Raw genomic sequence first — 25,541 nt, forward strand, 5'->3', positions numbered from 1 at the left:
GGACTTGAACCAACAACCTTCTGAACAGGGACACAGAGACTTAACCCACTGAGCCATTCATCACCCCATAGTTATTTAAGTTATGAACGTGGGAATAAAACAGCAAAGGTGCCCCTGTAATGAATAGCAAAATTTGATTGGCGAGATGCCTTTATGTTTTTGTTCCTTGTCTTCATAATTATCCTGCACTTTTGTACATCGCTGAAGATACAGTATGGCATCCACTCTGCAGTGATATATCGTGAATCGCAGATCAGATTACGCCCACGGCGTCTTGACCTTCAACCTTCTCTGCCGTGGTCTCCTCACAGGGAGAGGAACCGGGAGCCTGGGCAGCTAGGCACCAGCCTGGCCTGAGAACATTCCAGAACTTAGAAGACAGAATATAAATAAAACAGTTTTCCATAAAAGACTCTATTATAAAACCCAATTGACCTTTCCTGTAGATAAAATCATTGTAAATGCCATTTAAATTATGGAAAAGAAACTGAGAAAAAAAAATATGAACCCAGAACATTTATGTGCCCTGAGATGGTCCTGGACCACTATCCCGTCCTCGGTGTCCCCTGCATTGTGCCGGGTGCTGACTGGGCTAAGGTCCAAAATTCCTCGCCCGAATCCTGCACTGGATTCGTTTGGAAGAAGGTTGGATAATTTAATGGGTTTTTTCCCCAAAAGCTGAATTTTTCTAAAACAGACCACTTTATCAGCAACATCCCCTCCTAATTTCAGCGGCAGTCGCTCAGACCCATCCGCAGAGCCGCAGCTCCGACACGAACTTTTACACGGTCTGGCTTCCCGACAACTGGGCAACAATTTCAAAGCACGGTCACAGAAGCACACGGGCTGGTTCCCATGACACCACAGGGTTCCCAAGAATACAAGGCAGTGGGAGGGGATCGCGGTGACAACAGAAACGCAGGCCACGCGGTCTCCCAGGGCGAGGGCAGCCATGGCCAGAAAAAGAAGCGGACCATCCAAGATGGAGACAAAACGCACAGATGGAGAGGCCGCGGGGGGGGGGGCGCGTCACCGCGAAAGGTGCCGGCTTACCAGCGAGCATAAAGGTGACTCCGCTCGCGAGGACCGTGTCTCACTCGCCCCTCGTGTGGCTGGACGGTGCATCACACGGCCGGGTGATTCTGCTGATTGCGGCCCACGGGGGAGGTGCTGCTTTTCAGTCCCAAACGCTCAATCTGTTCCCGGGCGAAAATCGACCGAAACCATGATCAGCTAATCGACGATTAGGCCGCTCACTCGCTAAAGCCTTTCAAGTCACTGTTTGGATTTGGGCATTTCACTGGAAGCGGCACGTGTGAATAAGCCACTAACTGGCGAGTCTAAAATGTGCAATGGGGGGGGGGCGTCTGATACAGGATCCCCCCTCCTGCTAAGCGTGGACCTGAACCACACATAACTCCTAAAGCACTGTGTCTGTATCATGTGCGTAGAGTGACGTTCTGTAGCTACCGACTCCTTCTCGTCTGTCCCGACCCCCTGCGGCCCATTCACACCCCCGACTTTATTCAGACGACGTTTTTTATTTGTGCGAATGAGCACGTGTCTCACTCACGCACGTCAGCAGGATACGAGGCTGTTTCCTGCCCTTCAGCGTCAGTGTCCTCAAGGTCACAGGGAAGGGCTACAGATTTCACTACAGCCCTCTTGTATCCACACAATCTGTACTTAAAGCAGCCCTGCTGACAGAACCTTCTGCCTCACAGCAACCGGTCCTGGCCCGGCAAGCTAAAAGACACACGCGCGCACGCGCATGCACACACCCACACCCAAACATACACACGAAGACTCCTTCCCATCGCTAGTGATAAACAGTGATCTACAATGCAAAATCTGCGCTACAGACTTTTAAATACAGTGTCAAAATTATGAAATGGCAAATTCAATACTAGCAATTATCTCTTCAAATACATTCCTTGAAAGGACAGGGATGGCTTCAAACTCCGTCAACGCTGGATTGTACTATGCTGGCTCCTTTGTGAACTGAGTGAGTCAGAGATGATTTAAGCGGCTGCATAGTAACATGGAATTGATTAAATGTTTCATGGGTCACTGAATAACTAGTGTAATATGAACATTTTCAACAGATTTTTTTCTTGACTGTATACTCCTGACACACATACACACACACAGGTTTGTAATTATATCTTTGTGGGGACTCACCATTACTTTCTATGTTGAAAACTACCTTAACACATACCGAGCCCTAACCTTAACTACAAGTAACCAAGCAAAATATGAGACTTTTGGCATTTTTAGTTTTTTGATTGCGTTCACAAATCTGTGTGCAAAATGGTCCCCAGAACGTCAAAATAACAGGTTTATATCACATTGTGGGGGACATTTGTTCCCCAAAATGTAATATAAACATAATCCCCACACACACACACACACACACATGCACACACACATTAGATAATCGGATGGAAGATGGATGGGTGGACATTACGCTTTGATTTCACCTACACAGAAACACTTTTAACTTATCCATGATGTTACATAATGCGGGTAAACTGCAGAGAAATAGTAAGTAACAAGATTATACGAAGCTATTAATATGCAATGCATGAAAAATTGTTGTAGAACATTTTAACACTGAATTTAAAAAATCACTTTACTTTTTGGTAATTTACTCAATGGCCGTCGACTGATAAAACACATATCAGTACTGTGGTCTATTTACATGCGAAATTTAGATAAGCAATATTTGAGGTATTTTTGTGAGTAAGTAGGTGAGGAGCATTGTGGGCAGTGTGACTGTGTGTCATTTACATGACTTAGTCGCTCAGCAGACACTTTTATCTAGAGATGAGTGAAAAGAGGATTAGGAGCCCAGGGTGGGCGGGACACCCGTGAGCTGTCAATCACTCCCTGGTCTGTGGGCTAAACCCGGCAGTGATTGACATCCCACGATAATCTCATCCACGGTGGCTTTCAAAGTCCTATTTCTCCCATGAGTACTTTCAACCATAGGTGACTGTTTTGCATTTTATGTTTATATCTTTCCTTACTGAAGTGAGGTATTCGCAGTGTGTGTCGCCCGCTGAGAAAGGTGGAGGAAATAAAGCTTTCTAGGGGCTGAACCAACAACCTTTCAGAACAAGTTCTTAACTAATGTGGCACCTGGCGGTTAGTGTGAACTGGGGCGGGGCTTTTGGGGGTGGGGGGGGGCACGGACAGAAGGCAGCTCAGCGGGGCCCCCGGACTCATCGCAGGGAGGCAGCATGGCACGCATGCGACAGCACTGCTGCTTTGTATCCCTGCAGCATGTGAAATGCAATCGGCCTCCAAGCCGAACTGCTATGCTTAGACCTCTACTGCAGAGGGTGCCATCGCAAGAAAAGCTGTCCCAAAGTGCCAGGAAGCAAGGCACCCGAATGCTAAACTTAAGGCTAACCATTAACCCAGGCTGCTGCATTGCTGATGCATTTTCCAGCTGTGCTTCAATTTGTGCGACTTTTGCTTTTTATTACTGGTGAGCAGACATGCTGTGTTTTGCCAGTGACCTGATTTAACCTTCAGCAGAAGGACGCAACCCTGGGTGGGACCACCATTCAGCAGAACAACGTGTCTGACACGGTCCCCAGCAGGCCGGCCGAGAGACCGGTGCGCCCCCATGGATGGATGGATGGATGAGAGACCGGTGCGCCCCCATGGATGGATGGATGGATGAGAGACCGGTGCGCCCCCATGGATGGATGGATGGATGAGAGACCGGTGCGCCCCCATGGATGGATGGATGGATGGACGGACGCACGCACGCATCACTGCCGCTGGGCACTCCGCACGAAATCATGTACGTGTCAGAAAGACATGGTGGATGAAAAATGGGTGATGACCATTAATCACATAGCATTTTGCTGGAGGTAACAGGAAGAGAGATGTATCCAAGACAGAGGAACCACCCTCGGGTGATGCCCAGCGTCTCTCTGGGTTTATATATATATATATATATATATATATATATATATATATATATATATATATATATATATATATAGCATTTTATGGATTAAAATCCTTAGTATTCACCTTCAGTTACTTATTAGACACAGAAATGACCATGTTTACAGGCAGTCCCCAGGTTACGAACAAGAATCTTTCCCTGAGTTTGTCTTTAAGTCGAATTTGGAGGTAGTTCGGGAAAATAACTACATAATGATTATACAGGAGTAAAAGTAACTACAGTTGGAACTGAACTGAACCTCGAGCCGACGCACCGCGGAAGCCCAGCAGCGTTTTCATGAGCATCACAAAGTGTGTGCATTTGTCATTACAAACCATTGTATTTAACCCAAATTTTTAATATAATAGTTTTTATGATGATGCGTTCGTAAGTATGAGTTGTCCGTAAGTCAGATGTTATTAATCCAGGGACTGTCTGTATTGTAGGAATCATTCATCGCATTTAAAGTCAGTGCGACGTCCAAAACAGAAGAACAGCAAACAAGAAATTACAGATGGATAAAATTCTGTGATAAAATTGTGGGCACAGTCCCCCAATTAAAACATGCACATACACACAAACGCACACGCAGACACACCAACAGGCGGCCATGTTTTACTAAAATGAACTCATTGGCTGCCCCGCAATGCATCTGTCAATCCGCCATGCCAGGGTTTAACACCGGACACAGTCTGTGTACCTTTGGGAGGGCCAGCAGGCAGGTGCGAGCAGGAATCCCTCTGTTCAGTCACCGGCACACGGCCGCTTCTCACCGGCCGCCCTTATTAAGAGAATATCCCCAATAAAAAGGTGTTCAATTAGCAGACAGCAGTATCCGTGTGTCGTTAGTGACCAACGATCCGGGCCGGATCACAGGGATCTGGAGTCTGTCCCAGCTATTCGGGGAGGGGGGAGGAGGCCGGGGTACCTGGAGGGAATCCGGGCGAATGCGGGGAGGGCAAACCGTGCAGAAGCGCGGCTGCAGCCAAATCCCTGCAGGAGACATGAGGCTTGAGGCTGCAGCTTCCTGCTAATAACCCAGCCTGGCGAATCCATCCAGGAACCGGGAGGCGGTAACATTTCTGCGAAAACACCCAGGCTACAGAAACGCTGCTTTACCTGTGCGAATATACCACAAGAAACGCTGCTTTACCTGTGCAAATATACCACAAGAAACGCTGCTTTACCTGTGCGAATATACCACAAGAAACTATGCTTTACCTGTACGAATATACCACAAGAAACGCTGCTTTACCTGTGTGAATATACCACAAGAAACGCTGCTTTACCTGTACGAATATACCACAAGAAACGCTGCTTTACCTGTGCGAATATACCACAAGAAACGCTGCTTTACCTGTGTGAATATACCACAAGAAACGCTGCTTTACCTGTACGAATATACCACAAGAAACTATGCTTTACCTGTACGAATATACCACAAGAAACGCTGCTTTACCTGTGTGAATATACCACAAGAAACGCTGCTTTACCTGTATGAATATACCACAAGAAACGCTGCTTTACCTGTGCGAATATACCACAAGAAACGCTGCTTTACCTGTACGAATATACCACAAGAAACGCTGCTTTACCTGTGCGAATATACCATAAAAAACGCTCCTACACTCCACGCAGAACAAACATTTACATTACACAAACGCTGTATACACCCCAGCCATGAACTCTTCCAAATTCTCCCCTCAGGGAGACGTCTCCGGTCCATCAGAACCAACCAGCTTCTCCTCCACCCCGAGCAGCTGCACTACTATTACACCACTGCACTTAACGTAACAACTTATATACATATTATATTTATTTATAATACACAATTTAGCCTGACTTATCTATAACCCTTTGCCTTAGTTTCATTTAGCTTAAGTTTTTCGTTTGTTGTTTGTTATGTTTGGAGCAAATACACCACGTGAAATTCTTTGTATGCCTGCATACTTGGCTAATAAAACCGATTCCGATTATGTTCAGTCTACAGTGTAAATATGTAGCTTTACAAGAGCTGAAGGCAGAGCTACAGGTTCCCAGCTGTCACGCATTCAGACTCACGCTCACGCAGGAAATCTTACAGCAAATCTATATTATTCGATTACAGACCTAAAATTAACTACATCCGCAGCGTTGTGGTAGTTTGCAAACCCTACAGACTATTTACAAGGTAATAAAACTGTCACATACATGTAAATGCGTGTGCAGACTTGTCTCGAATCAGAAATCTCACTTCAGCCAGCTGACCGAAGTTGGCAGCCCTGATAGTCCGATATGCAAATGAACAAGTCAGAGCTACATTCAGACTGATTATGCTCCGTTAGGTACGATCAGTTTCAGCCATGTCTCCCGGGGGGGGGGGGGAGATTTGCTGCAGATGGAGCCGCGAGTTTTTGGGGCCGGAGGTGCAGGGCACAGGCCAGGAGCAGCGAAGAACAGAAGCGGAAAATGGATCGGCGGACTTATTGCTGAGCAAAGTTGCAACCAGGCCCTTTGCGACAGGGTTCCGACCAATGGCGAGGAAGCGGGCCGGCGGAGCACAGCTGCACAGAGCAGGGGACCAGGCGATGGATGGGCCGTATACATCAGCACCATCCTCTGATGGCCTTATCACTGGATTTCAGGTTGGGGGGGGGGGGGGGGGGGGGGGGGGGTACTGCAGTGTAAATGTGGCCAGCTGGAGAGACAGAGATAACAGAGGAAAAAGCATAACAGAAAAGCAAGGAGACATTAAAAATAACTTCAGTTTTTATCACCCTCTGTGTGGAAACGCTCTTTCACTTCCTTCTCAGAAACGAACAGAATACGCCTTACAAACCAGACAAATGTTTAGTGTAACCGCTCAGCCAGTCAGTACATGGGCTCTCACGCCTGGCTATGCGGCATTTTAGTGCTGCTTTACAATCAAATTTAGCTCAATCTCAGAATGTCTGAGGCCGTTCACCATGCAGCCCATGCTGAAGTCCGTAAGGCACCGTGACTCAAGGAGACTAAAGACAGCTTGTAATTTTACCCGGTGTTATACAGCTCTTGGATATTGTGTTTTAGGTGGTCTAAAATGAAAACGATTTGTATTGCAAATTAACTACTACAAAGAAGGCAATCACCAGGTAAACTAATAAAATATTAACACAACAGCAAAAATAGTAATGACTATTCCCGCATCGACATCAAAATTGCGGATGTAGGAAATTAGTCAGATTGTCATCTCTCGCTGCCGTTTGGTTTATAAATATCTGTGGCGGCTTCCCCTGTGGTTTTGAAACACCAGGCCCCTCTTTCCCGCCTGTCTTAAACCGACAGACAGCTGGCACGTCTCACCATGAAATAAGCGGCAGACACGAATCACGGCAAGGCCCGTGACAGGTGATGTCAGTTAAAATCCAGGCCACTGGCAAGAGCTTCAGATCAGCTTCTCCTACTGCGCTGTTCTCTTACTGTATGTTACACCATCACTCAGATAGGAAGATGGATTCAAGGTAAAAAACAAAAAAAAAAATCATGGCTGAAAAACAAAACTTGAAGTAATTTTTAATCTGACTCTGTGCTACATTTGTGCTGATTTATCTTACATTTAAACACATTCAGTTGTCTTACATCTAAAAAGGTAATTCAACCAGCCACATAACTGAAAAGCTGGAGGAACAGCTTCACGTCTGTGGCAAACGTGTCAACACTTTGTGTGGCTCGTACCCACTAGCTGGCAGTCCCTGGCACTGACACTGTGACCGTTTGAGCTGCCCTGACGCGACCCACGACTTCTGTTACCTCCTGTATCACACCTAACCCCCCCCTCCAGCCCTGGTTGCCATGGATTTAGGGCCAAGGGAGCTGCCGTCGGTCACCCAAAGAGGTGCGAGCGTCTGGCAGGGGTGAAGTTCACTGAGCCTCGAGTGGCGGCCTGCTGAGGCGGCGACATCACCCTCCTGGGCTCAGGCAGGACACCGATTGGTCACGGCAGGGGGGGGGGGGATCCCCGGCCAGGCTAGACCTATCACACCTCCCGGCTCCAGTTCAAGATCACGCGCTTCTCCAATTTGTACCTTTTGTCCCGATTTGTAGCACAAGCTGCCGGCTGCTTTTCCCAGGGGCCGCCTCAAGGCCAAGCGCCAGATCTTCCCACTCGTGTCGGGACTCTGTGACTAATCTGCTTCTTTACCGGCAACATCAATCAAGATGCTGTTTCAACAATCTGGACCTTCTTGATACCAGGACGACACGGGGTCCTAAAAATGACACATCACTGGAAGAAAATAATACTAAGACAGCAGAGAAATAATCTCCTAAAAAGCAACAAAATTAACGGATTTGAGGATGTCAGCGGTTGGGGTTTAACCGAGCGTTTCCCCGGTAACGAGGCTTCAAGTCGCGGTTGGCAGGATTACCGTGCGTCACAGGCCGATTTCATTTCTCCCGCCGATACTCTTCACCTTCACGGATTTTTGTCCGCGCCGGCACCAGGCCCGGATGACCTGATACGCCCGCGTCCAATGCGTCACGGGACCAGCCTGACGTGGCCCCGAGCAGCGTGTCCATTAAGCGGTTTTGCCCACGGCCAGGCGGCTGCCGTCGTAATCGGGATAAAACACAAGCCTCCTGCCGGAAGCGATTTGTCGCCGGGCTGCCGGAGACGCTATCGGCCGCGGCGCGCCACTGGCCGGATCGCGGTGACTTTGATCGTATCCCGCCGCCTCTGCTTTCACGCCGCTCAATATTTAATGACGGGAACTCTAGAGGGAGCTGAGGCGGGAGAAACTGCGGGCAGGCCGAGCCGAGCGGGGAGCACTCAGGGTGTTTCAACGCCCCCCCCTTATTTATTCAGCAGTTGGCACCCCCGGGGGAGGGGGGTGCATTAAACAAGTCCGTGCATGTGCTATGGAGTGCATTAAGTACAGCTCATCAATTCGAGGGCATCATCAGAAACTGCAGCGCTGTTCATCCATCCATCCATCTATCCATCCATCTGTCCATCCATCTATCCCCCATCCATCCAGCCAGACATCCATCCCTTCATCCCTCAATCCATCTATCCTTCCATTCCTCTTTCCATCAACCTACCCCTCCCTCCATCTAACTAGCCATCCAACCATGCCTCCCTCCTTCCCTCCATCCATCGCTGAAGTGTGCTGTGCATAAGGCCCTAGTACAGGGAGCAGATTCACACACACACACACACACGCACACACACACACACACACACACACGCACACAATCACTGTGAGAAGTGCAGAGAGACCAATTTACATAACCACGTATTTTTGGAATGAGGAAGGAAACTGGAGTACCAAGAGAAAACCCACGTAAACACAAGGAGAACACCAAAACGACGACCGCACATGCACGCACACACAGAACAACGTTACAAGATAGTAAAAGAATGTGATTTAATACGGTAGAGTGTCATACATACTGTACCATAAACCTATAAATACTGTCAGCAGCAATAACAAACACATTTACACAAAAATTCGGGTTTTGAGGCAATGCAAATAAAAGGGAACTGATTAAATTCCAAATATTAATTCCCAGTGGACCTGCATGATGCCCTGGGGGGGGGGGGGGGGGGGGGTAGCAGTATTATGGGAGAAAAACCCCTCCATCACGGTAGTAATCACAGCTGTAACACATGGTCAGCCTCGCACGCGAGCACCTTCATGAAGTCCAGCTAAAGGTTAGCATAGCATTAGCCTCCATGGGAAGGACTTATGAGCTGTAGGGATGAACACAGTATTTACTACGCTGCTGGTATCATTTCAAACAAGGCAAGTCAATCTTTATGACCGGAGAGACCACCCCCGAACCTGAGAGGCCGCCCATATAACCCAAGAGAAAACCCCCAACCCGAGAGGCCGCCCCCAAATCCAAGAGGCTGCCCCCGAACCTGAGACCGCCCCCGAACCCGAGAGACTGCCCCTAGAACCCGAGAGACCACCCCCCCAACCCGAGAGACTGCCCCTAGAAACCGAGAGACCACCCCCCAACCCGAGAGACCACCCCTAGAACCCGAGAGACCGCCCCCCAACCTGAGAGACCACCCCCGAACCCGAGAAACCGCCCCTAGAACCCAAGAGACCGCCCCCAACCTGAGAGGCAGCCCCCGAAACTAGAGAATCCCCCAAATCCGAGAGACTGCCTCCGAACCCGAGAAGCCACCCATAGAACCCGAGAGACCAACCCCCAACCCAAGAGGCCACCCCCAAACCGAAGAGGCTGCCCCCGAACCCGAGAGACCGCCCCCGAACCCAAGAGGCCACCCATAGAACCCGAGAGACCACCCCCGAATCCGAGACCGCCCCCAAACGAGAGAAACCACCCCTAGAAACCGAGAGACCACCCCCCCAACCCAAGAGACCACCCCCCAACCTGAGAGGCATCCCCCAAACCCAAGAGGCTGCCCCCGAACCCGAGAGACCACCCCCCCAACCTGAGAGACCACCCCCCAACCTGAGAGGCAGCCCCCAAACCCAAGAGGCTGCCCCCGAACCCGAGAGACCACCCCCCAACCCGAGAGGCCACCCCCAAACCCAAGAGGCTGCCCCCGAACCCGAGAAACCGCCCCCGAACCCGAGAGGCAACCCATAGAACCCGAGAGACCACCCCCCAACCCGAGAGACTGCCCCTAGAACCCAAGAGACGCCCCCCCAACCCGAGAGACCACCCCAAACCCGAGAAACCGCCCCTAGAACCCAAGAGACCGCCCCCAACCCGAGAGACTGCCCCTAGAACCCGAGAAACCACCCCTAGAACCCGACAGACCGCCCCCCAACCCGAGAGGCCGCCCCCAACCCAAGAGACCGCCCCCGAACCCGACAGACAGCCCCTGAACCCGAGAGGCCGCCTCCTGTATCTGTTTTTCCCGAGGCTCACAAATGTGTGCAGCCTACACAGCAGTCCTGAGATAAAGCCTCCATCTTCTACACCCTAACTTCTCCTTTGAATGAAACCTCTCTGGGCTGCACATACACATGATCCCCAGTGCCCATTAGAACAAGCAACAAATTAAATGATTAAAGCCATTTTATGTTTTTCTTATGTACATGGCTACACGCTCTTAATGGACATCTAAGGGAATTAACTGGTAACCCAGTTAGCGCTGAAGTATCTCATTATCCTACACACACACCCACATGCTGCTTCATTAACACCGAAATGTTCATTTCCAAAGATGCACTCAACATGGAAAATAGCGTAAATAATGTACATCCCAGAAATATGACACATTATATCCCACGCAACATTTCTCATTCCTTAGCTGCAGTGCAATCCCGGAAATATATCAGCTGAATAAGTGGGAGCAATCACCTCCCAAATGCCCCCCCAGCCCCGTCTGGGGCACTCGAGCAGAGTCCATATTAAGCCTGATCAATAACACATTAGCAAGGGGCTCACTTTACCAGGCCGGCCTGCTTCTAATGCTGCTGAAGAGGCTATTCTGCACTTCTAAGTAAGCAAAAGGCCAGACAGGTAGCAGAAAGGGGAGCCTCAGCAGGCAGGTCACGTGACCCCGGAAGCCCCTCCCCCCTTCAGTTTTCTGGTGCATTCTGGGCTCTGCGCGGGTCCTCCGGGGCGATCCCCGTCTGCCGATTCCCCTGCAGTGATAACAGTGGCACGCTGCCAGAGCCCTCACGCCAGCGTCCGAGTTTACAAGGTACGACTGGAACATTCTAATTTTTAGTGCAATCTGCCGGACTTTAGTTCAGAAACGGTCTCGATGTCTCTTCTTTGGCCAAAGCCTTTGTCAAAAAGTGGATACAACAGTGCGTTCAAAAAAGGTCGGTTTTAGTTCAGGCCTTTACAACCTAAATAGCAGCCCGTGAGGAATATGACATACTATAATGCTGGCATAATTACACTTTTACCTTTGGCCAAATGGCTTCCCTGTAACCCTGCTAACAGACACCAGATACTGAATATGCATCAGTGAAATGTCTAATGAGGGTTAACAGAATGTTGAGTAAATAAATACCTAACAGGAAAATTGATACTGAATCACTTTGTCAGACTCTCATAACATAAGCCAGTAATTTACTATTCCTACTTGTCCTCTGCAGGGTCATGAAGTTCCGGAACATCCAGAGAGCAACCCATCAGAGGGACACATATCATTAAGAAGCACGGAGAAGTAAGGACAATCTGGCAACCCAGGTTTACCTTAGCATGTTTTAGGATGGGGGAAAATAGTTCCTGGAAGAAACTCCATGACGAACCAAGGAGAACAAGCAAACTGCACACACGTGGAACCCTGGCAGAGACTCGGACCCGGGTCCCAGGGGTGTGAGGCAACAGTGCTAACCACTGCACCACTGTGCCCCCCATCACATAATCTATTAATATAAATCCCAGGAAAGCACTTTTATAGACAGACTGTAGCCAAGCTGCTCATTTCTGAAGTGGTTTGTTTGCCCGTTCTGAATATCAGGGGGGAGACGAGGGGATCAGTGGCTTTGACCCTTGTGGTACTGATCAGAGAATCACCGGTTCGAATCCTGTCCTCGGGAGAACAGTCATATTTCCACCAGGCCCTTAAGAAAAAGCTTGTAACCACCCCCCCGAAATGGTCTGGTGGGGGGGCAGATACATGGTCTGATCCTGCACTTGGACACCAATCTTCACCCCCCACTGCAAAAATATGGATGCGTTTCAAAAGAGAGCAAGATGGGATATGTGCAATGGAGCGCCCCAAGGTGCATGTACAAACAAAACATACAGTTTAATGTTGTTATTTAATGCCCATAAAATACCCCAACCGATACCGTCATGTGAGATAAAATAAAGTGCCGTGTAATAATGCAGTAGTGAGTCATCCTGTATCAGAAATGTACTGCATCAGATTAACATACCTAAACGTTCACAGTGACTCTGGCAGTGCACGTGACTGGGGACGTCTGAGGTTGAGTATAAACTGAATCGTTCTGTGGGGCTGCATTTGCGGCTGAAGGCAGAGATTACTGCTGCAGGCCAACAGCCCAAGGTGAACTGAAAACAGCCATGTCGTTTCTCACAGAGCGCGCTTGGCTTTCCGTATCAGGGCTCATATCATACTGATTATCACCGGGAGGTATGACTGGTTCCAGGCACTCCCAGAACCCTGAGCAGGTTAAGCTGATGGTTGGATGGATGAATGGATGGTGAAGAAGGGCTGTGGAGGGCCCCTTATGCGCAGCCCGCAGCTAACACAAGTGATGCCGTGACCCCGTGACCTCCCTGGCATAGTGGCTTAGCTTTCCCAGCATGCCCAGGGAATCTGCCACAGGGAAAGAGCAGAGGCTCGACCACATGGACCAAGAGCCATTAGCTCTGCATGGCGTGTCTGTAAGGAAAGGAGCAGAAGCGCTGCTGATAGCGGCTTGCTGGTGTCCTAGACACGGACGACCCACTTTAGCTGTTATTAAGGGCTCAAAAGGAGCAGCTGAATGTACACAAAACGCGGGAATAAATGCGACCAGACAGAGTCTGTGATGCGATCCGCCTCAGCCTGCAGCACTTTCTCAGAGTTGAGAAATTACTTTGGGGGGCCTGTTAGGCAAATTCAGCGAGATCCTGTGGCCTGACGAAAACACCACCACAAGATTCACCACAGCCTCAGGTCACTGAACCCGGCCGGCCTGTGATTGGACGCCCGCTGTGCCGAACCGAACCACAGCCTCCGCCAGGCGCTGCCTGCATGCGACTGATCCAGACTGCAGCCAGAGGCGCCATGAGGCGCAGGGGGGGGCGTGAGACATGCGAAACAGAAGCTGGCCTGAAATGTTTAATCCCCAAGGCCGGATCCATACGCTGACAGCCGCGAAGCTAATCAAGCTGCCGACGAGACACTTACGGATATGACACTAAGGTCAGTGTCACTCCACTGATGCTCACCTCGCAAAGTAAACACACCAGCGGTGCCGGCTTAGGAGAAACGCAAGTGGCAGGGACACGCGCCGCATGAGGTTACCGAAGCCGACGGGCGCGGAGAGGCATGCATCGGTGTCACCGTCAGACCCCCCCCTGTGAGTCAGAGAAATGGGAGGGCCTGGGACTCATGCATGTGCAGGCATTAAAAAAGAGGAAGGAGGAGGAGGAAAAAAACCCAGGGGCGAAAGAGAAAGCAGATCTATCCCCTGCACATCTCCGCATGCGGCAAGAGCGACGAAAAGCCACAGGGGGGAGACGGGAATGCGATGGGGGTGGGGGGGGAAATAATGCACAGGGGGCAGCGAGATGGAAGCAGAGTGCGAGGCACCCAGATACTGCCTACCCCCCCCCCCCCGCACCCCCCACCCACATCCACGCGCTGCAGCCACCCGCAACTAACACCGAGGGAAAGCGAGCACCCACCTCCTCTGCCGACTTCCAGTGCAGCGTTCGCAGCGTCGCTCCGATGGCGGGGGCCCAGGAGGAGGGACGTGTGGGGAGGGGGGGGGGTCTGGAGGAGCTGGATGAGTGAGAGCAGGAGGAGAGCCGAGAGGAGCGGAGAAGGGGGTCCGTGCCTCTGGCCTCGCCGTGCGGCGCTCCTGCCTGTGTGACCGTGCCTGCTGCGGACGCGAGTGCGTGACTGTGAGAAACACACAAGGAGCGAGAGAGAGAGGGAGGAAGGGAGGGAGGGAGGGAGCGAGAGGGAGGGAGCGAGAGAGGGAGCGAGTACTTGAGTGTATGTATGCTGAAGGAGGGAGAGTGGAGAGAGAGACTGGGAGTTATCTAGCACTGGAGACGTGTAATGCACACAGCCTCCCTGTGCATGCGGCTACACACACACACACACACACACACACTCCCCTGTGCGCTGTCAGGGCTGAGGTAAGCACTCAGTAACATTTATTCATATACAAATCAAATTAAAATAAAAGAGAAATCAGGGCTGGCCGACAGATTTCAGGCTCCTCCAGCGCGAATACATGTGGGAGGATTTCTGTAAAACGAGAAGGAGGTCAGACTATTTCTAGAAGCTCCACCGAATACCAGTCCGACTCACAGCCTGGCAAAACACGTCTGTTTCCTAAGAGCAACACCATACGAGAGGAAGAGCAGCTGCCAGCCGCACTTTGCCGTGTGTGAGCAATGTGTGCTAAAGCCTAATCAAGAAAAAAAAAACAGATTATAGCAACAACAAGCCACCAGTAGAGTGTTAGGGAGCACTGTGACGGGGGTGGGGGGGTTGCTGTCTGGCTTTAAAGGTCTGCAGTACAAACTGAGCACCCCCTCTATAACTGTCCACATGGCCGGCGTGGAAAACTCAGAAGAACTTGGCATTCCTCATAAACTCTAAATCACGGCAAACTGTCAACAAGTCAACCTCACTGGCTCTGTGAGACATGCCATATAAATAACAGCATCATCACTGCTGTCAAATGAAAATGAGAAGTGTGCCGGGTCCACAGGGCGATGGCCGGCCAGATGGGGAGGCGAGAAAATAAATTATAAAAAAGGCAGGGCCACGGCATTAAAGAGGTGGGATCAGCTGTCGGTGTGGGCCGTGGGCCGGGGCCGTGGAGCGTGTCGCGGTGATGGGGCATCGCAGACCCCGATGGGACAGGAAAGGGGCAGTGCTTCATGGTGCACATCGGCCAGGGGATCATTTTAATAACTCATGCTGTCGGATTACACAATTTCTACGAGAAAATAGCCCTACATTGTATATGTCCATAGTGGTTTATATGTCAAAAATTCAAAAAATCATTCAGCTTTGTTTTCCAACAGAGATACAAAGTTCTGGGTTAGAAAGTACAAATCCAGGCCAGGATTTTGTTTCAACTAACCAGTTGAGTATAAAGAGTCACATTCACACAGTACTCAACATACTCAACTGGTTGGTTTAAACTAAATCTTGGTCTGGGTTTGTACTCCTGAGCCTGAACTTTCCACCTCTGGCACTGCATAATCCATCCAGCCACTCTTATTCTAATACAACTTTCTGCAAATACATTTAGCTAAACTTCGATTAGTCATTTCTTTTGAAATTATATTACCTCTGTTAATATAACTGAAAGAACATTCATTTTAAACATAATTAATATAAACAGTCTAAAAGCCAATTACGATCACTTGTAATAAAGGAACGTTAATTAACGATTAATGATAAAAGAAAGCTAATTAACAGTCAATGGTAATGTGCTAATCAACGAACGGCAGGGTTGACAGATATTGCTCCACGACGCCGGTAATAAACACAAATAACACCGGGGCTCCGTAACAGCTAAAACAGCGGTTAATGCATTAATCCTCTGACTGAAGTATTGCCAGGTCAAGTCGCAGCAGCAACCCTCGCTGGTCTTGTACTGTAATGTTTTTTCTATTAAATTTCAAATTGTATAAATATGTAGTGCGGCGCACTACGTAAGCTGCGTTAGTTCAATTAAGTTGAGGGGTGCCTACGTAACGTAATACCATTTAGAATACCACTTCGTACGTTAGAAGAGGAAAGAAAGCGACCACGTGACCGATCAGACCGCAGCAGAGGCCAGAATGGCCGGACCGTCGTAGTGTTCGCGTTTCTAAATAATAATAGAAGAAATTAAAAATGAAAGCGATGACAAAGCAGATGGACGATCTTATGGGATGTCACGCGTCAAAAATCAGATAAAATGACAACGTGGAAGAAGATTCACTCCGTCACCCATCCACCCCGGCTGGCAAGTTTTCACCAAGTCATACAGGTTTTAATGACCCATCTCACCGTTTTCACTTCAGCTATGTTGACAAGTATGCATGCTTACCCTTTTGAAGTATATGTCAGGTGAGTTTGAGTATTTCTGCGACTGTTATAAAGTTATGCTAACTGTTTTTTTAATGCAGACGTGAAATTAAAAAAAAAACTATTAAACAGCAATGTCGACGTACAGTCCATACTAAACTGCACAAAGCAGCCAGTTACTCCTGAGAGATATTTTGATACGCTAATGTTCCGACTCTCTTGCTGCGGGAAAGATCCGGTTTTTATTTCACATTAATATGCATATTCGATTTCCACACAGTCTGCAGTCGACATGCACGTTCATGTTCCATCAGCAAGCAGGACACAACCTGAGCACCTACATTAAGAAACGCCGCAGTACTGATGAAACAAACGGAGCTCTATTAATAACCATATACTGAGTTTTTTTTTGGAATTGCAATTAGTTCTTCAGGTCGAGGGACGCGACATCAAAAAACGTATCATCCAACATTTTCTCAAGAACCCAGGCCATGTGCTTCTGGTTACAGTATTATAGTTTACATTACATATATATTATATATAACATATATGTATATATATTCAGGGAAGTCTTTGGCAGACACATTTGGGTCTTCTGAACCTTTTGGTTATGCTTTCTTCTTCATGCTGAGGTAGAAATTTGTTTCTGCATGATACCAGCTGAATTGACTGAATCACTTCCATCCAACTACTGTATCTGCGTAAAAACATTTTTCACTGCATGTACAGTTATGTTCTAGGAAGACAAACACCCAGGGGCAGAGAGAAAAGAACGGTGATATAGCAAAGGAGGGAGCGGCCTGCTTCATCATACATCGACCATCCAGAGTGGGACAATGCAATGACACAATACACAGTAGACCTCAGTGTTTGGAATTACGTTTCATAAACTAACTTCGAGAGTCCTCCCCAACCAAAATAAACCATGAGCAGCCCAAGCAGTTATAAGATGGATTGAGGGATTCAGTGTCACATGCTGTATTTTTGAGAATTAAGACTGTCTGTACTATGAGCTGGGAGCCCAAAGGGAAACTGTATTGCTCCACAAAGACTACATGTCATTGATCCTCATCAAAGCTTATACTGAAATTCTCAGTGATCTCAGCAAGAGAAATCCCTCCAGTTTCTACGTAGTTTATACAACACATGGTCAGAGTCAACAGAAATAACAGATCTCGTATAATCATGTCTGATTCCTGATCCTCCAGAATGACGAGCTTGAAATATTTATTCTTAAGTTTGACATGTTTTGAAGGTGGATTGAGCTAAACGTAAAATCCCAATTATTATTATTATTACATTGGTATCACTAGGACAATGGTTGTAAAAAATATTTTATACAATAGCGAAATTATTCCTAGTGTATGTTTAAAATGCTTTGACAGACCGGAAATTTCCCTGCCGTGTGCACTCTCACTACAAGGTCATACAGGCAGAAATATTCACAAAATGTTGGGCTTAACATATACCTCAGCTACCGGTCTGTTCTTTGGGAAAATCATCACCCCAGGTTATGTCCATATGGGTCAAAAAGGGAAAGGAGAGGTGTGTCTGTGAAAAGCATTCTGACTCACTCTGCGAGAAAGACGTAAAACACAGACATCAGGAAACTGTAGAGTCTCACGCTTGGCTGGGCTGAGAAGAGACCCAAGTACGGAAACTAATGCCCCATGTCCAGGTGATTGTCTGGTTCACTGCAACACAAGAGTGTAGAGTATCTGTTGACTCATTAAATAAACAGTGCTAATATACTTGTGCGGAGACTTGGGCTTAAGTACAAATTAACGTGCTTTTAAGTATAACTGGTTTTGAATGTATCAGGTTGGACAGATGCACTGAAATCGTATCGTCTTTGTATTTGATATTTTCATGTTAAGGAAACCCAAGCAAGCTGAACTGCAATTCAGTAAAACTGATATTGGCAAAGCCTCATACAGATGTGCTGCATATATCAGGATTTATTTGCCTGCACCTCCACTTCCAATACAGTGAGTTTATTTTTTTATGGATACAGGTAACAGCTGTATTGATTACCAGATAAATATTAGTGTTTCTTTTTGCATTTCGGCAAGAATGACAGCTGTTATCTGCCAGCCAGCAACGTTTTATTGTCAGATTCCCTTGAACCTTGAAGCTGGGAAATCGATAAATGAGATGCTTTTTTTCATGGGATGATGTATAAGCATTGCAGGAAAACAAATGATGTTGCTGTTATAATTTATCAGTCTAGCTGAAGGTTTATGGCTTTGAAGAAATTAGGTCCACCATGTAGGCAAAATTCCCCCTGGCAAGATGAGAAAATATATCACTTTCATTATTATTAGTATTATTATGAGTGTATTTTCAATCAGGTGCCTGCATGGACTGATCTGAGAAAATGTAGCCGGATTTTGTAACAGGATTTTATCTGAGGCAATAAACAGCCCAACAAACCTCTTTTGTTTGGACAGTGTCAAAATTTAATATCACGATTATAGTGGCCAAAATTATTATAGTTATCTGCTGTATTATCGCGGTATTGTTAAAATGTGCTGAAAATACTGATTTGAATACTGATAAACTGAAATAATTTCACCAAGCTTTATATTGAAAACCACAAATAAAATTAGCAGCACTGTGTACTTTTGGTTTGCATAAACTTGAATATAATAAAATGGCTAATACCTTTTGTAAACATACGAAAACCATATCAAATGTGCATTAACATTAAAAATCTCTGGAGTGCCACATCTTCACTGACACTATCCCATGCTGCATGCTGTTGCTGCATACCTGCGTCCAGGAGACTGTCTCTAACTTTGGTTGATGCTGGACAGTATTTAACATGAGTTTTCAAAGCGCGGTAATCAACCACAGTTTTAATTCTAATAAAAATTTGATACTGTAGTACTAACTGCTGGAAATTTTTCTGCGGTTAACCGGGAAACTGGTAACCATTTCATCCCTGATCACCAGCTGATGTGATGCCACCTCCATCTGATCTCCACCTGTTTCCTAGTCTTTACTGGGGACCAGTAACCTCACCCAGACATCCACGTGTAATTTACACCACATTAACAGTTGCAACAGAATCTCCTAATTTGTTTGTTGTCGCATTTTATTATCATATGCAGTCATAACGAAAAAATTCCAGTTCTCCGTTCTACAGACACACATATTTGCTGGAATATTCCATGACACATCATATTTTTGGCCGTCGGGAAGCCCTATGGTGAAATGTCCATTCTTTAAGTGACTCGGCACTCTGTGGCCTCGAGGGAGGTACAGTGTTCGGACGGTATCTGGCTTTTTGTCCACAGTCACCCCCCCCCCCCACCCGATCTTCAGTAACAGACACTGCACTGTGTCTCAGTCCCTGGTCTTAGTTACTCTGTCTGCTTTCCGTTCCTATCACATTGCCTTCACATCTCTTGGCTACAGGTTTGCCCTTAAGCGGGTATTAATTATTAAGTGGGGGGTATTTTCATTACTATAAGCAAGTGGTTTTAGTGGTTTCTGATTTCCCAAACACGTGCAGCACAAACAGTCTGCATCTTCTTACTCATTTAGGGTTGCCCTGCGATCCGCTGTCTTCAGGGACTAAATGCTTGTCTTTTCTTGGGCGAACTTCATGCTCGGTGCACAAGTTACGATGGAGATTCAGGAGTATCCGTGCGGCTTTTCAGTGGTCCACAGACTGGCATATTTTAAACCACCTGAGTCTTCAGCATAAGAGCATCGACAGCATACACATTACTCACACTTTATTACAGAGAAACCTATTCCGCAAATCCATAATACAAGTTCGAAACTGAGTACTTCGTGGATCTGATTTGTCCGCAGAGTGATACCTAATGCTGTTGCCAGGGGGATGTGAAAAAAACATTCATGTTGCCATGCGTGGTGAGAACAGTAACACGCTATTTTTAATATTAATTATTTTTAATTATTAATTCATTTTACTGTCCAAACCATAGGTGTATTATAGCCTTTGGAGCTATGCGTATGTAAAGCCAATCACAATGCTTTATATAGAACAAGATATCATCACCAGTGTAAATAACTTCACATTTAATTCAGGAACGGATCTATCCATTTTCCAGATCAGCTGTTCTGGTTAGGATAGATGGGATGCCAGTCTAGAATGACCAGAATTGCCAAACTGGGATACAGACTCCACACCCAGAGCTCACATCCTGCAGCACTAGCGGAACACGACAGGAAGCTTGAACGAACACTATGCTAATTCACACGAAAATATATACTTTGTTAAATATAAAACCCTCGATATTATCTCAAAAGTAGCGGACCTGCTTCAGCATCCAGCTTCCCCAAGTAACATTAGAATGATGATTTACTCCCCTTCCAAAAACCTCCCCCCCCCCATGGAAGCTGATGACTGCCATAACTGTCCGGTTTTCTGCAGCTGTTAAGACCTTCATGAGGTTCTGTGTATGCCTGTCCCCATAAACAGCCCCCCCCGACCCCTCCTCTGCAGTGCCTGGGTACTCCCAGCCTAAATGCATTCTGGGTAGCGTCTTTAAAGTCATGGAAATGCCACCCCATTCCCTACAACCAGAGCCCTGTACCCCTAATCCTGCTAACGATACTGGCAACTGAAAGCAGAGTTAATTAAAATATATAAATATGCTCAATTTGGCAAGATACTTGCCCCAGGGGAGATTTTGAACAAGGACCCTATCAGCGGTTTGTGCTCGGAAGCAGAGGGACAGGACAGGGACATTAGCTTTGCATAACACAACAGATGCACAAAGTATCCCTGATGTGCCCTAACCCTACGTCTAAGAAAGGGAAATTAATGAGCTGTCTAATTAGCTACTCTGTTAATGGGTGTTACATGGCCTGCCTGCCACTTTCCTCCACTGTTCCTTCTCAGCTTACGTGTAGGTGAAGAGGCGTCCCTCGTCCTGGCGCCAGGCCCCGTGGGGCGGCTCTCTGTGGTCACGTGATCCGGTGTCCCGTGACCTCAACAGCCAGACGTGCTTATCTTCCACAAAACAAAACGCTTCGCGAGAAATGAATCCGCGTACATGTGGTTGGCAGCGCTAGCCTGCCGGGGTTCCTAAAACACGGGTTCCGGAACGTTCCGCCTGGGCGGATCTGCCAGCTTCGGATGCCACGGATTCTGGCGGGTGACAAAAACGCCAGCTGTGGACTAAAACGAATCAGCCTGGCAGTTGTGATAAAAACCCATCTTGCCAAGTCCCAGCCCACACAGGCCAGATGTGAGGTTCAGAAGGTATTTTGACCAAAATCCACACATTACTATAGAGTTCAGAGTATCCTGGACTATAGAGTCTGTACTCTGACTTGGTAAACAGCACATGATAATGGACTGCAAGGCACCGCTCTCGGCTATCTAATGCATCCAAACGTCAGCTGCCAAATTTAGAAGTGAATCCCTTTCATTTCAAAGGCTTTTTGATAGCCTTCAAAATAATAGCAAGCAAAGGTCATAGATCATCTAAGTAAAATAATCTACCCACCCATCTTCTGGCCACTTATCCAACAGAACGTTACAGGGGAGGCCTGATGTTTAGCCTAGGCCTCACACCAAGAGCAGGGGCACAGATCAGACCCCCTACCCTCGAGCTTTGTAGCTACAGTGCTGTCCAGAGAGGCACCACACTGCACTGATAATTCTGATGTTTCAATTCTCAAGCAGGTGGTCGCTATGTAGCCTAACAAAAACAACCAATCTATGTAATAAACAATATTTTGCATTGTTTCTTTAATGCTATCATTTCTACAAAAAGGAAATTCCATAAATAACATGTAGGCCCTATATATCTTAATAACTTTATTAGGAAATATATTTACATAAACACCACACGACCCAAAATAGTTAGAAGATGGGTGGAATAGATGGACAGGTGGGTTAACATCCGCAGATGACATAAGATTACAAAATAATTTATAGTACCTTAATTTATAGATTTCATTATAATAACTAAAAATGCGACAATTAAAAATAGTAGACGATATCTTTGCAAAGTAAACAGAATTAAAATCACTAAGTGTTGAACAATGTCTCAGCTTAGCTACTTTTTAATCATACACACGTTACAAATTAAATACTTCGTGCAACTGATTGATCTGCACTGGAATACCCGACACTGTTGCCTGGGGACTGTGAAAATCATATCGGTCGCCATGACGCTGAGCTATGGCAATGTAATGGCCGTCTGTGATGGAATACAGTTTCCGTTTTATCCATGAGATGCGATGACAGGATGGGTAAACCAATATGGCAGGAGCTGAGAGTACTGGGGTAAAACAGATAGGGTTCAAACTCCGAGCTAAACCAATACCTCTCGGCGAGATATGAGGCGACATGAAGCCAAGGTATCGGGTCTTGATGGCTTCTGTACGTCATAATAGGTGCTGGGACGCTACAAGAGCACAAACTGATGTTTTAACATCATGTATCCAACACAGCTGAACGCAGCACCTTCGTTGCATAAGCAAGGCACATGTTAATTCTTCAGAAACAATAACAAATCGATTGCATGCTGTCAGTTTAATGGCTGGTGTGTCCTAAACTAGACCAACTGCAAACCAGCCATATTCATCCACAGTTCTGGCACCATCCGTCCAACAAAATACGTGTAAGGAAAAGCATGCAATGTTCTTGCACATCCTCAGTGTCATGGGACTCCAGAAATTGCCCCTACAAAATCCCTTTAGAAACATCAAAGAGAGGACCGATTCACATTTAACAGACTCAGAATGTTCACTCTCAAGAAAACACTGAACAGCAGGACCTAATGTGCACAACGTAAAATACTTAAAATTCTCAACTAGTATAAAACATTTTAATTTAATTTTTTATGTGCCATGTATAATTATGCTAAATAATCATTATTTTGGTGATGGTTTGAATGAAAATATGCTTGCATTGCCCATGTATTGCCATAAGCGGAACATCTAATATTTGTGATTAATGCCACATGGGGAACCTGAAGCTCAGCTAGTTAATTGAAACCGCAAGATGTTGACCTAACACACAGTGGAATGTTTGGCATAACATAGCAGATACAGGTGGCATATACCGGAACGATTCTCTCAGTAGGTAAAAAGAGACTTCATCTCATCTGCTATTACAACTTAGAGGTCTAGAAATTGCAGCTGTCAATTGTTATTTGACAGCTTTAAATTTGACAGCATTTAAATTATTTATTATGTTATGGGAATTGTAAGGCGGTGCAGGGAGGTTAGTGCAATTCCAAGGGCCCCTGAGTGACGGGGGCCCCCAAAAATCTGGAACATAATTAGACTGGTCTGCTTTGAATGGGCCCAAAATGTATAGCGACACCACTGATCATAATCTGCCAGACATACGCCCATCAAGGTCTAGACTGTTGTTCTGACACCAAAAACAGTGTTGGTAAAATCAGTAGGTTTCTCTATCAGCATCTGCTAACCAAATAAATACAGTGTGATGCTGATGTAAACTCGTGGTTAGAAAGCCACAGCTCAAGGAGAGACGTGTAAAAAAACACTGGTATATTTGTTTGAGTACTGCATGTAAAACAAGAGTAATAGTGTTTTATAAACTAAATTTGTGACCAAGGGGCACCAATTTCACCAATCTCACCTATATTAGTGGGCGTAAATTATGGGGGCATGGAGGGTTGTAACCCCCCCCAAATCAAAACCAGCCAATAACCCCCCCATACACACACACACACACACACACACCAATGCTCAACCTCAATTCAAAGTTATGCCCTTGCCTATATTGCTTCTTTTGCAATTAGGAAGGTATCAAGTAGATTGGTAGGATTGTTTGTGTAAACTGTTACGCTGGATAGCGTAATAAATGAGTAAATGATTATCTAATAATTAACGATTTCTTAAAAGAGTAAATTTAACCTTAACCTTAAAAATCGATTTTTTTCCATTTACTTCAATGCAATGTCAAAGAGCTTGGATGACTTAATCAAAAAATCCAATATTTGTTTCTGTTCACTCTATATGCATAGTTTGATTTACAGATGCGCAGAGCAGTATTGTAACACTGTAATTTAACCGGTTACTCAATACAGTATAAGCAAATGCGGACCGTGGCTGCGAAGGCGAGGCAGAGGAGCGCTCACCCCGCAAAGTGAAGATCACCTGCACCCTAAATCACATCATTCACTGTTATTGAGTCGCAAACAACCCACACTTAAGATTCCACCGTAATCTGTGATGTGTGGAAGTAATGGAGCGGGGAGAAGGTTTGCTGCGGTCACGCAGCTCCTGGCAGCGGACACGCTCCGCCCGGGAGGGCGCCGGCAAAGCGCCGCAGCCGGCCGTCAGTCCGTCTCCCGTAACACCACAACCAGCATTTACATACCGCTCTTTTTATGTTCACTCCGATCGTTTATTAAAATCGCCACCGGGTTTGTGCGCTGTCTAAAAGGTGGAGTTATTTGCGGAAAGAGACCGAGGAAAACATGTAAATGTCAGCCGCGTTACACATGCCCGCAGATCGTACTTGACAAATAAAACAAGCATAGTAGGCCACCCCTACCTTGGCTGTCAGAAGAGGAGAAAATATCCCGACAAGATTTTTAGAGTGACCCAAAAACGGGATCCCCCAAATCAGGCAGATCTGGCTGCTCTCAGGCTCCGACCGCCTCGGTGTCCTTCCTTTGCCCGCTAAGGCTCACAGCACTGGGGGGAACGCAAACACGCCTTATGCATTTTTAAAATGATTTTTTTTATTGGTCCAGCCTGCTGTACGTAAATTAAATTGACGATCGCCGTGTAATGTACCAACGCTAATATTTAAACGCTGTGGATTTACTAATTATTGCACATTAATAATAATCCAGATTCTTTATACGTAAGTGTAACTATATAGTGTAACCGGACCGCCAATTGATGTTACTGTCGTATGTGGTGTTTTTCCCATAT

The 25,541-nt window shown here is 46.7% G+C and overlaps 1 protein-coding gene across 3 annotated transcripts in view; it reads right to left on the reverse strand.

The window, feature by feature from the left end:
* Window positions 1–25,292, reverse strand: part of kcnab2b (potassium voltage-gated channel subfamily A regulatory beta subunit 2b) — an 86,972-nt gene extending 61,680 nt beyond the window's left edge. For all 3 annotated transcript variants that reach the window (XM_023841530.2, XM_023841529.2, XM_023841527.2), the window contains exons 1-2: window positions 25,156–25,292; window positions 14,285–14,501 (exon numbers count right to left, since the gene is read on the reverse strand). The gene's annotated coding sequence lies outside the window, so the exon portion shown is untranslated. The remainder of the gene's footprint in view (window positions 1–14,284; window positions 14,502–25,155) is intronic.
* Between the last annotated feature and the right edge of the window lie 249 nt (window positions 25,293–25,541).

This window comes from Paramormyrops kingsleyae, chromosome 6 (genome assembly GCF_048594095.1).
Source record: "Paramormyrops kingsleyae isolate MSU_618 chromosome 6, PKINGS_0.4, whole genome shotgun sequence".
NCBI lineage: Eukaryota > Metazoa > Chordata > Actinopteri > Osteoglossiformes > Mormyridae > Paramormyrops > Paramormyrops kingsleyae.